Here is a 9,172-nt window from a genome sequence, read left to right on the forward strand (position 1 = left end):
ACAACATTTTCCTAACATAAAAAGCCATAGGGCTGTAAGTTCGAAATGAACCTTTTATTCAAAACTTCTTGTTCACATTTTTATTTCAGGTGTCTGCTGATTTTAGTTTTTAAGTCACTGGAAAATATCATTCTGAATAGTTGAAATGAGTGTGATATTTTAAAAAATGCTAGTTATTGTGGCTACAGGTCTAATAAATGGTTTGGATTGGAATTATATATCTTCAGTAGAAACAATGGAATGATAAAGCATAAGAAATAAAAGACTCATATATGGTTCATCATTTTATTTGACATTTATAAAACCTAAGACTCTTTTTAATATTCAAACTTCAAAGGACTTTTTCTGAATGCTGAGGAAAAGTACTCATATTACTGAGTTAAAAAAAATGCACAGCCTGGTCTGTGATTAAAAATATAAAATAAAGTGAGTCATAAAAAAGAGAGAGAGACTGTACCCCACCTGACCTGCACAGTGAGCAGAGTCACTTTGGAGTAAATGCACTCATTTCCTGCTCTCTGAGTATGTCTTTTCTCTAGAACCACAATAAAAAGCAGACCTCATCCATAAACATAAAGAATATCTGATTTCTGTGTGGAAAAGAGACTAATGTGGAATAGATATAAAATTTTTCTAAAAATATCTGGATCCAGATAGCTAAGACCTTACGTGTATGAGTGTTGTAGACTGAATGTTTATGTTCACTCCCCTTTTATCCAAATTTATATGTTGAAGCTTTAATGAGATGATATTGGGAGGCAGGACCCTTGGGAAATAATGAGGTCATGAGGGTGGGGTCTTCGATAAGATTAATGACCTTATACCAGGGGGATCCAAAAAACCCGGAATTACTTTTTGAGGGGCAGACCTCTTGAAGTACAGGCTTCCCCCCCACAGATGAGTGTTCTAGGAACCCACTGGCATCCATGGACCAGCTAGCATTGTTGTGAAAAACTGTGTTCAACTTCAGTGAGATTATTTTGGAGATTCTTTCAGTGTGTTTGCCCATTTCATGATGGATGATTTGCCAGCACACCTGAGTGTTTACACCGTGCTGAGATTTCAGCAGGTTTTGACCAAAAACGGTATGACCCTGGTGCTCCACCCTCCCTATTCATCCCTTGTCACCTAGAGCGACTTTTTTTGTGTTTCCCCAGATGAAAAAAGTCCTCAAAGAGATGCTTTGCTAGTGTGGAAGAGGTGAAACAAAAAACGAAAGAAGTACTAAAAGGCATCAACATGAATGAGTTCAAAAACTGTTTTGAGCAGTGGAAAAACCATCACAACAGGGATATTGCATCAAACGGAGAATACTTTGAAGGTGACTGACCTTTAAAAATGTGAGAATAAATACACAGTTTTTAAAATTAATAAAAGCTGGAAAAGGCAGGAAGGATCCACCCCTGGGGCTTCCAGAGGAAGCCAAGCCCTGAGATACCTTGACTTCAGACACCTCATCATCTCCAGGACTGAGAAAAAATAAGCTTCTGTTGTTTTAAGCAAAGAAAGAAGGAGAAGAAAGAAAGGAAGGGCGTTAAGCTGCTCTTCCTTTCTTCCTTCTTCCTTTCTTCTCCTTCCTTCCTTCCTTCCTTCCTTCCTTCCTTCCTTCCAACACGTCCAGTGTGTGGTAATTTTTTTTGCCACTCTAGGAAACTAAAGCCCACACTGATACAGGATGTGCTTCTAGTAGATTCAGGTAAATATATAACTTCAGTCTTGAGACATGGTGTCAGCAATCATTGTGGATTCAGAACAGTTCAGAATTTGGAATGTGTCCAGCAATGAGTGAAGGCCTACATTCTGGGGTAGTTCCAGCATCTTCTGTTTTTACTAGGGTACCCTCACTTTCTGGGGTAGTGGGAGTGGGTGATGGAAGAGGGAACAGAGTTTTGGTGGATCAGAGTTCAACGGTTAGAGTTGACTGGATTGCAGAGGGAAGCACTTACCCAAGACAACAAGGAGAACCCAAGACACGGACATGAGTGAACGTAGGGTCAGGAACCAGAATGGTGGACCCTAAGAGCTTTCTAGGATGTCAGGGTAGAAGGTGAGCCGAAAGATCCTCCTAGGATCAGGAAAAGGAGTTACGTGCTGCGTGGGGGTCCCTGAGTCTTCACCAGATCTGTGTGTCCAAGGCCTGGTGATAGTACTGTGATCAGGGATTGAAGGAAGGCAAGAAGGAAGGAAGGAAGGAAGGAAGGAAGGAAGGAAGGAAGGAAGGAAGGAAGGAAGGAAGGAAGGAGAAGAAAGGAAGAAGGAAGAAAGGAAGAACAGCTTAACGTCCTTCCTTTCTTTCTTCTTCTTCCTTCATTCTTTCCTTCCTTTTCCTTCCTTCCTTCTCTTCTTCTCCTTCTTTCCTTTCTTCCTTCCTGCCCCAGAAATGCAGCATCTTCCTGGAGTCCCTTGCGACCATCCTGCCCCTCACCTGCCCCCTTCTGTCCCCTTCTCCCCCCAGAGGCAACAGCCAGTCTCAGCCTTGCCCAAGTCCACTCTCGGCCGCCAACTGGCTCCATGGCCACATCAGGTGACCCTGCAAAAGAAAGGGTGACAGGAGAGAAAGGGAAAGGAAACACCCAGTTACAATTCCCCCATAAGTCACCACAAGACTTTTGTGAGTATGCAACAGAACTTCCAACACGTCCAACAATTGCATGCATTTGTGATGAGTTTGAGATGCATGGTACTGTGTGTGATGTGCGCACGGGAAGCCCTGGGAGGCCTCACACAGCAACGAGTCCTGTACTAGCTTGTTGAACTCAAAAGTGTCTGGATGCTGATGGCAATGACTTTGAGCACCTTCTGTAACTGCAGAAGTCAAACGTGACTTGTAATCATCTTTGGTTATCAGTATAGATTGAGTATTACGGTTTCAATACAGTTTTTTCCTTTCTTAAAATGTGTATATGTTTATCTGGCACCCTCTGTATACATATATATAACGAGTTTAGACTGAGTTCCCTCAAAAGCAGCTTCTGACACAAAGATTCTAGTGAGACCTTTATTTGGGAGGAGGAGCCCAGGAAGCATTACAGGAAGTAGGGAGAGTAGATGGTGCCCCTGCAGGAGGACCATGAACGGGGTGTTTATCAAGTCCCAGCATGGACAGACAGGGTTCAAGTCTGCTGGGTGATTTGGAGAGAGGGCAGAATGTGCCTAGAGCTAACCCAGCTGTGGATGTGGGAGTGAACATACTTCCCCCTTCAACACTCGTCAGTCCTCAGGGGAGGACAACTATTCTTTGGTGCCTCAGTTTCCCAGCCATCTGGCCCAGGAGCTGGTTCTTAGAAGCTCTTGAGTCAGCAGGTGTTGTAATATACAATCAGTGAGGGAATAAGGATATATTCAATAAATAGAGCTAGGACCTTTGGGTTTCCATATGGGAAAAATGAAAGCCAGGTGAACCTCCCCCTGACAACACACACACACACACACACACACACACACACACGTACACAAAATTCCAGATGGATTGAAGTTAAACTTCTGGAAGGAAATATTGGAAAAATCTCTCTCTCTTCTTGGAGTCAAGAAGGAGATTTTTTTTAAAGACACAAAAATATTAACCATTGAAGGAAATGCCATGCTAAATTACCTTACAGTGAGGAACTTTTGCCCTTCAAAAGACTCCAGGAGGCTGGGCGCAGTGACTGACATCTTTAATCCCAGCAGGTTGGGAGGCTGAGGCAGGAGGATCGTTTGAACACAGGAGTTCGATATCGGCTTGGGCAACATGGTGAGACCTCATTTATACAAAAGTTTTTAAAAAATATTGCCGGGCTCGGTGGCTCAGCCTGTAATCCCGCACCTTTGGGAGGCTGAGGTGAGTGGATTGCCTGAGCCCGCGGGTTCGAGACCCGCCTGGGTAGTGAGACCTCATCTCTACAATAACAAGTTTAGACTGAGTTCCCTCAAAAGCAGCTTCTGACACAAAGATTCTAGTGAGGCCTTTATTTGGGAGGAGGAGCCCAGGAAGCATTACAGGAAGTAGGGAGAGTAGATGGTGCCCCTGCAGGAGGACCACGAATGGGGTGTTTATTAAGCAAGTCCCAGCATGGACAGACAGCAGGTGGTGGTAGCGCATGCCCATAATTCCGGCTACTCAGAAGGCTGAGGCGGAAAGATCGCCGGAGCCTAGCAGGTTGAGGCTGCGGTGTCCAGGAGGGGCCACTGCACTCTAGTCTGGGCAACAGAGTGAGACTCCAACTAAAAAAAAACCAGGTGTGGTGACATCCATCTGTAGTCCCAGATACTCAGGAGGCTGAAGCAGAAGGATCAATTGAACCCAGGAGTTCGAGGCTGCAGTGAGCCATGATCATGCCACTGCACTCCAGCCTGGGTGACAGAGTGAAACCCCCAACTAAAAAAAAAGACTCCATGAACAAAATAAAAAGGGAAGTCTTTGGGAGTGGGAAAGGATTCATATCTAAAACATATATAGGGTTTCAAATACATAGAAAAGACATGACCCATTAGAAAACTCAATGAAAGCAAAGAGGAAGCTTTCACTCAAGTGACTCCAAAACACTTGAAATGGTGACTGACTTTGTTATTTCAGACAAACATGAATTAAGACCACAATGTGATAAACATTGCAATTTTCATGTATTCAGCAAAATTTAAAAAATTCTGAAAGTGTCACGCATTGGAGAGAATTGAATCAACAAAGAATATTTAGAGAATGATGCTTGACATGAAAATTAATTCAATCTCTCTGGGAAATGATTTTGCCGAATCTGCCAGCTACAATTACATGCCTACAACTCAGGATTTCTTCTTCTGGGTGAATATCCCTGGTGAAACTTTCCAGGCATGCCTACAAACACATGCAACTTAATATTCCTGGTGTCCCTATTGGTAAAATCCCAACCCAAGAAGGAATTCAAATATTCATCAACAAACAGGAAAACATCATGGTCCACTCACTCAATGGTGAGCTTTGTAGCAGATAAAATAAAAAAAAATTATTGAAATACAGACATATGCAACAAGATTTAAAAAACTCAAGCAACAGGAAATCGAGCAAGAAAAGAAATCCACATAATTATTTTAAAGGATGATATCTTTTTTAAAATTTTGTTTTTGATTTTTGTATAAACTTATGAAGTACAAGTGCAGTTGTATTATATAGATATATTAGGTAGTGGTGAAAACTTGGCTTTTGGTGGCTCCATCATGCAAATAGTGAACATTGGCCCCACTAAATAACTTCTTTCCCCTCTTCCCACCAACCTTCCCACCCTTCAGAGTCTCCAGTGTCTACTAGTTTACTCTCCACATCCATGTGTGAACACAATTTAGCCCCCACTTATTAGTGAGAACACGTGGTAATCGATTTTCTGTGTCTAAATTGTTTCACTTAAGATAACAGCCTCCAGTTCCATGCATATTGTTGCAAAAGACAGGATTTCAATCTTTTTGATGACTGAGTAATGTTCCACAGTGTGTGTGTGTGTGTGTGTGTGTGTGTGTGTGTGTGTGTGTGTGTGTATCACATTCCTTTATTCACTCATCCACTGATGGACACTCAGGTTGATTCCACATGGTTGCTATTGTGAATAGTGCTGTGATAAATATGACAGTCAGTGCAGGTAATTTTTTGATATAATAAATTATTTTTCTTTGGGTAGGTACCCAGTAGTGGGATTGCTGGATCGAATGATAGCCCTATGACACCATTTTTTAAAGTTTCAAATAACAAAAACTCTGTATCACATAATTATAGCACATATGTCTAGCTTAATATCCAATAGAAGTATCCACCAAAATTTACACACACACACACGTCAGACTTACTTGAATTCGTATTAATACAATTTTAAAACCAAGGAAATGATGAGATCTAAATTCAGAACAGTGGTGAATGCTAGGAAGAAATAAGCAATAAGACAGAAAAAAAGGAGGTTAAATATAAGGTATTGTTTATGGGATAATTCCCATGGTGGGCAGTTGGCATTTTGTTATTCATTATATTACTATGCCTGACACAATTCATATTTTGTGTGTGACAAATATTACTTTTAAAATATAACAAGTTATGATTTTTTACAAGAGTGGACAGCTATTATCTTTGCAAGCTTTCATGGTCTTATCTGGTCAAGTTCAATTATGTTGAAGAAATTCTTCTCAAACTAGAAGGCATCCAGAAAACTGTCCTTCCATTGTCGTTATATTTATTCTAGTTCAATCCTTAATATGAGTGTTAACTGAATAGTCCTATAAAATAATGGTTGTTATTTGTAAGTCTTTGATTTTTGTTTTATAGTATAAATGTGTTGAAATGTAAGGTACTTGAAGATTTCTTATCTACCTACACAACTTTAAGCCAAGAAGAAACAAAAAAGAAGAAAAAAGTTACCTCCAAGTGTAAGATGTCTTTGTTCTTTAAAAACTTTGGAAAGGGTTTTTGCACATCAAGTGAGACATTAGCTCAAAATCACCTTTAGAAATACCTGCCAGAGTATCTGATGCACATCACCAGGAAACTTCCACACGTACTTGGAATTGGGTTGACCATTCACCATAATACTCTCAGCGACCCATTTATGTTCTTAAATAGATTGGGAAGGACTCCAACCATCAGGAATGCTGGCCAAGTCTTATTTCTTGATCTACCAGGTGTTTTCCTTTGTGTCTGCCTCCTAATAATTCACTAACCTACACTGTGCTTTTCTACATCTCTATTTAATTTCATAATAAAAAATATAAGCTGGTCATAAAATAAAGACAATGGCAGAAACTAATAACAGAGACTTAAGCCATGAGTCATTTTCTATATCTATATCTTATTTTATGGCTTCAGTGTTGAGCCAGTCCATAGCACAAATGACCATAGGATGCTTTGGAAAGGAAAACTCTAACAGAGTTTAAGTTAGGTTATAAAAAGATTTTATTTTCAAAAAATAAAGGAAGACCTTTGTCTGGAAGGCAGAGAGGGAAGATGTGCATGAATTATAATACAGACTTTGAAATTAAGAGTTGGATGTTGACACATGAATTATACCTAACTTTGGGATTCAGAGTTGGATGCTGACAAGGCGTCATAAAAGGAGGTTGGATGGAAGAGCCTGTCTTAAGATGGTTATCTGTCTATTATATAATAGATAGGTAAATAGATTATAGGTAGGTAAAAAGGCAGATAGAGGCTGGGCTCGGTGGCTCAGCCTGTAATCCCAGCACTTTGGGAGCCCAAAACGAGTGGATTACATGAGCCCATGGGTTCGAGACCCACCCGGGCAACTTGGCGAGACTTCGCCTCTACAATAAATCACAAATGAGCCGGGTGTGGTAGCGCGCACCTGTAGTTCCAGCTACTTGGAAGGCTGAGGCTGGAAGGATCACTGGAGTCCAGCAGGTTGAGGCTGCGGTGGCCCGGAGCATGCCACTGCACTCCAGTCTGGGGGACAGAGTGAGATTCCAACTCAAAAAAAAAAGATGGATAGAAGATAGATAATATATTGAAGATATATGATAGACAACTGAGTAGACAGATAATAGTTTGGTAGATAATAGATTAATAGATATATGATAAGTATAAAGGTAGATAGATGACAGATAATAGTTGTGTAGATAGTTAATACATTGGGAGAGAGAGAGAGACAGATAGAGAGAGTAAGTGGTTGGAGGAATGGATAGATGGATGATGGATGGGTGGATGGATAGATGGATGGATGGGTAAGCAGATGGGTGGATGGGTGGATGGGTGAATGGGTGGATGGATGAATGATGGATGGATGGATAGGTAAATGGATGGATGGTTGATTGATTGGATGGACTGATGAACAGATAGGTAGAGAGGGAGTAAGAGAGAGAGGTATGTAGCTGTTAGATGTGGATTCAGATATAGCTATATCACATACATGCAATTAGGAAAGAACTTGGCCATCACTGGTTGTCTGCACAGCTAGTCACATTCTTTCTTTTTCTTCCTCGGTGAAGTAGTCATAGGCTCTGGTACTCTGGTACCAGAAGAAAGTAGAGACGTAGCTGGGCATTCAGGAGTTACTGCAGGGTGAGATCAAACACTAGCTAGAGACACCTCTTCGTTTCATCATTAATTCCTTGCCAAAAAAAAAAAAGAGAATAAATGAATGCATGAGTAAATGCATGAAACCTCTCCTTCTTCTTGTTATGGATGCTAAAAATTCTTGCCCCGTGTGTCCTTTCCTTCTTAAGTCAAGGAGCCTACCTTCACTGATGGTGTCAACTCCAGAACAACTTCCTCATCACCAGCATGCCAACTTATCAGTGGTGGGAGGTTGATGGTCGATGGGGAAGAAACCAGTATCTGGCGGAGGGACAGTATGAGAGAGGAAAGGAGCCCAGAGAAGGGTACAGGCATAGCAGGGACATTGTCCCATGGGTGGCACACCGTGGCAGGCCATGTGATCTTCTCCATGGCTAAGTGCATCCGAGGTCTTCTGGCAGCCCGGCGGCAGTGGCCATGGGCAGTGGTACAGAAGAGTGTGGATGGAGCCTGCGTGGCACCAACGTGTGGTTTGGTTTCTGGGCACCAGATAGGTGGTAATGAGCAGAACTGGACCATTAATTGGCTCAGCCCTGGGGAGATGCCTCACCCTTCTGGAAACAGTAAAAAAGACGCTGGCAAGACCAGCAGATGCTTCACCAGTTGGCTTTCCGAATTTATTCCACATGAATTGGGTGTGTTGTTTCTAATGGCAGCATCCAAGTGACTGAGCTAACTAAATAAGGTTGGTTTCAGAAGAAAATAATAGTATGATGTTCTAGAGAGATAAAAAAGGAATAAAATAAATTTTTTAAAATACTGGACCCTGGACTGGGCGTGGTGGCTCATGCCTGTAAATCCCAGCACTTTGGGAGGCCGAGGCAGGAGGATTGCTTGAGCCAGCCTGGGAAACATAGCAAACCTCATCTCTATAAAAAATAAAATAAATTAAAAAATAGCCAGGCGCCTGTAGTCCCAGCTACTCTAGAGGCTGAGGTGGAAGGATTGCCTGAGTCCAGGAGGTTGAGGAATTGTTGAGCTGTGATTGTGCCACTGCACTCCAGCTTGGGCAACAGAGTGACACTCCAACTCAAAAAAAAAAAAGGAATAAAATACTTGATCTCTCATTAACCCTCTTGAATCTGTGGATGTGTGTATACTCTTTAATAAATTAATAAATAGTAATTGAGAAACGAATTCCCTAGCATG

This window comes from Carlito syrichta, unplaced genomic scaffold, assembly GCF_000164805.1.
Source record: "Carlito syrichta isolate Samal-C Ts95f unplaced genomic scaffold, Tarsius_syrichta-2.0.1 Scaffold316281, whole genome shotgun sequence".
Taxonomy (NCBI): domain Eukaryota; kingdom Metazoa; phylum Chordata; class Mammalia; order Primates; family Tarsiidae; genus Carlito; species Carlito syrichta.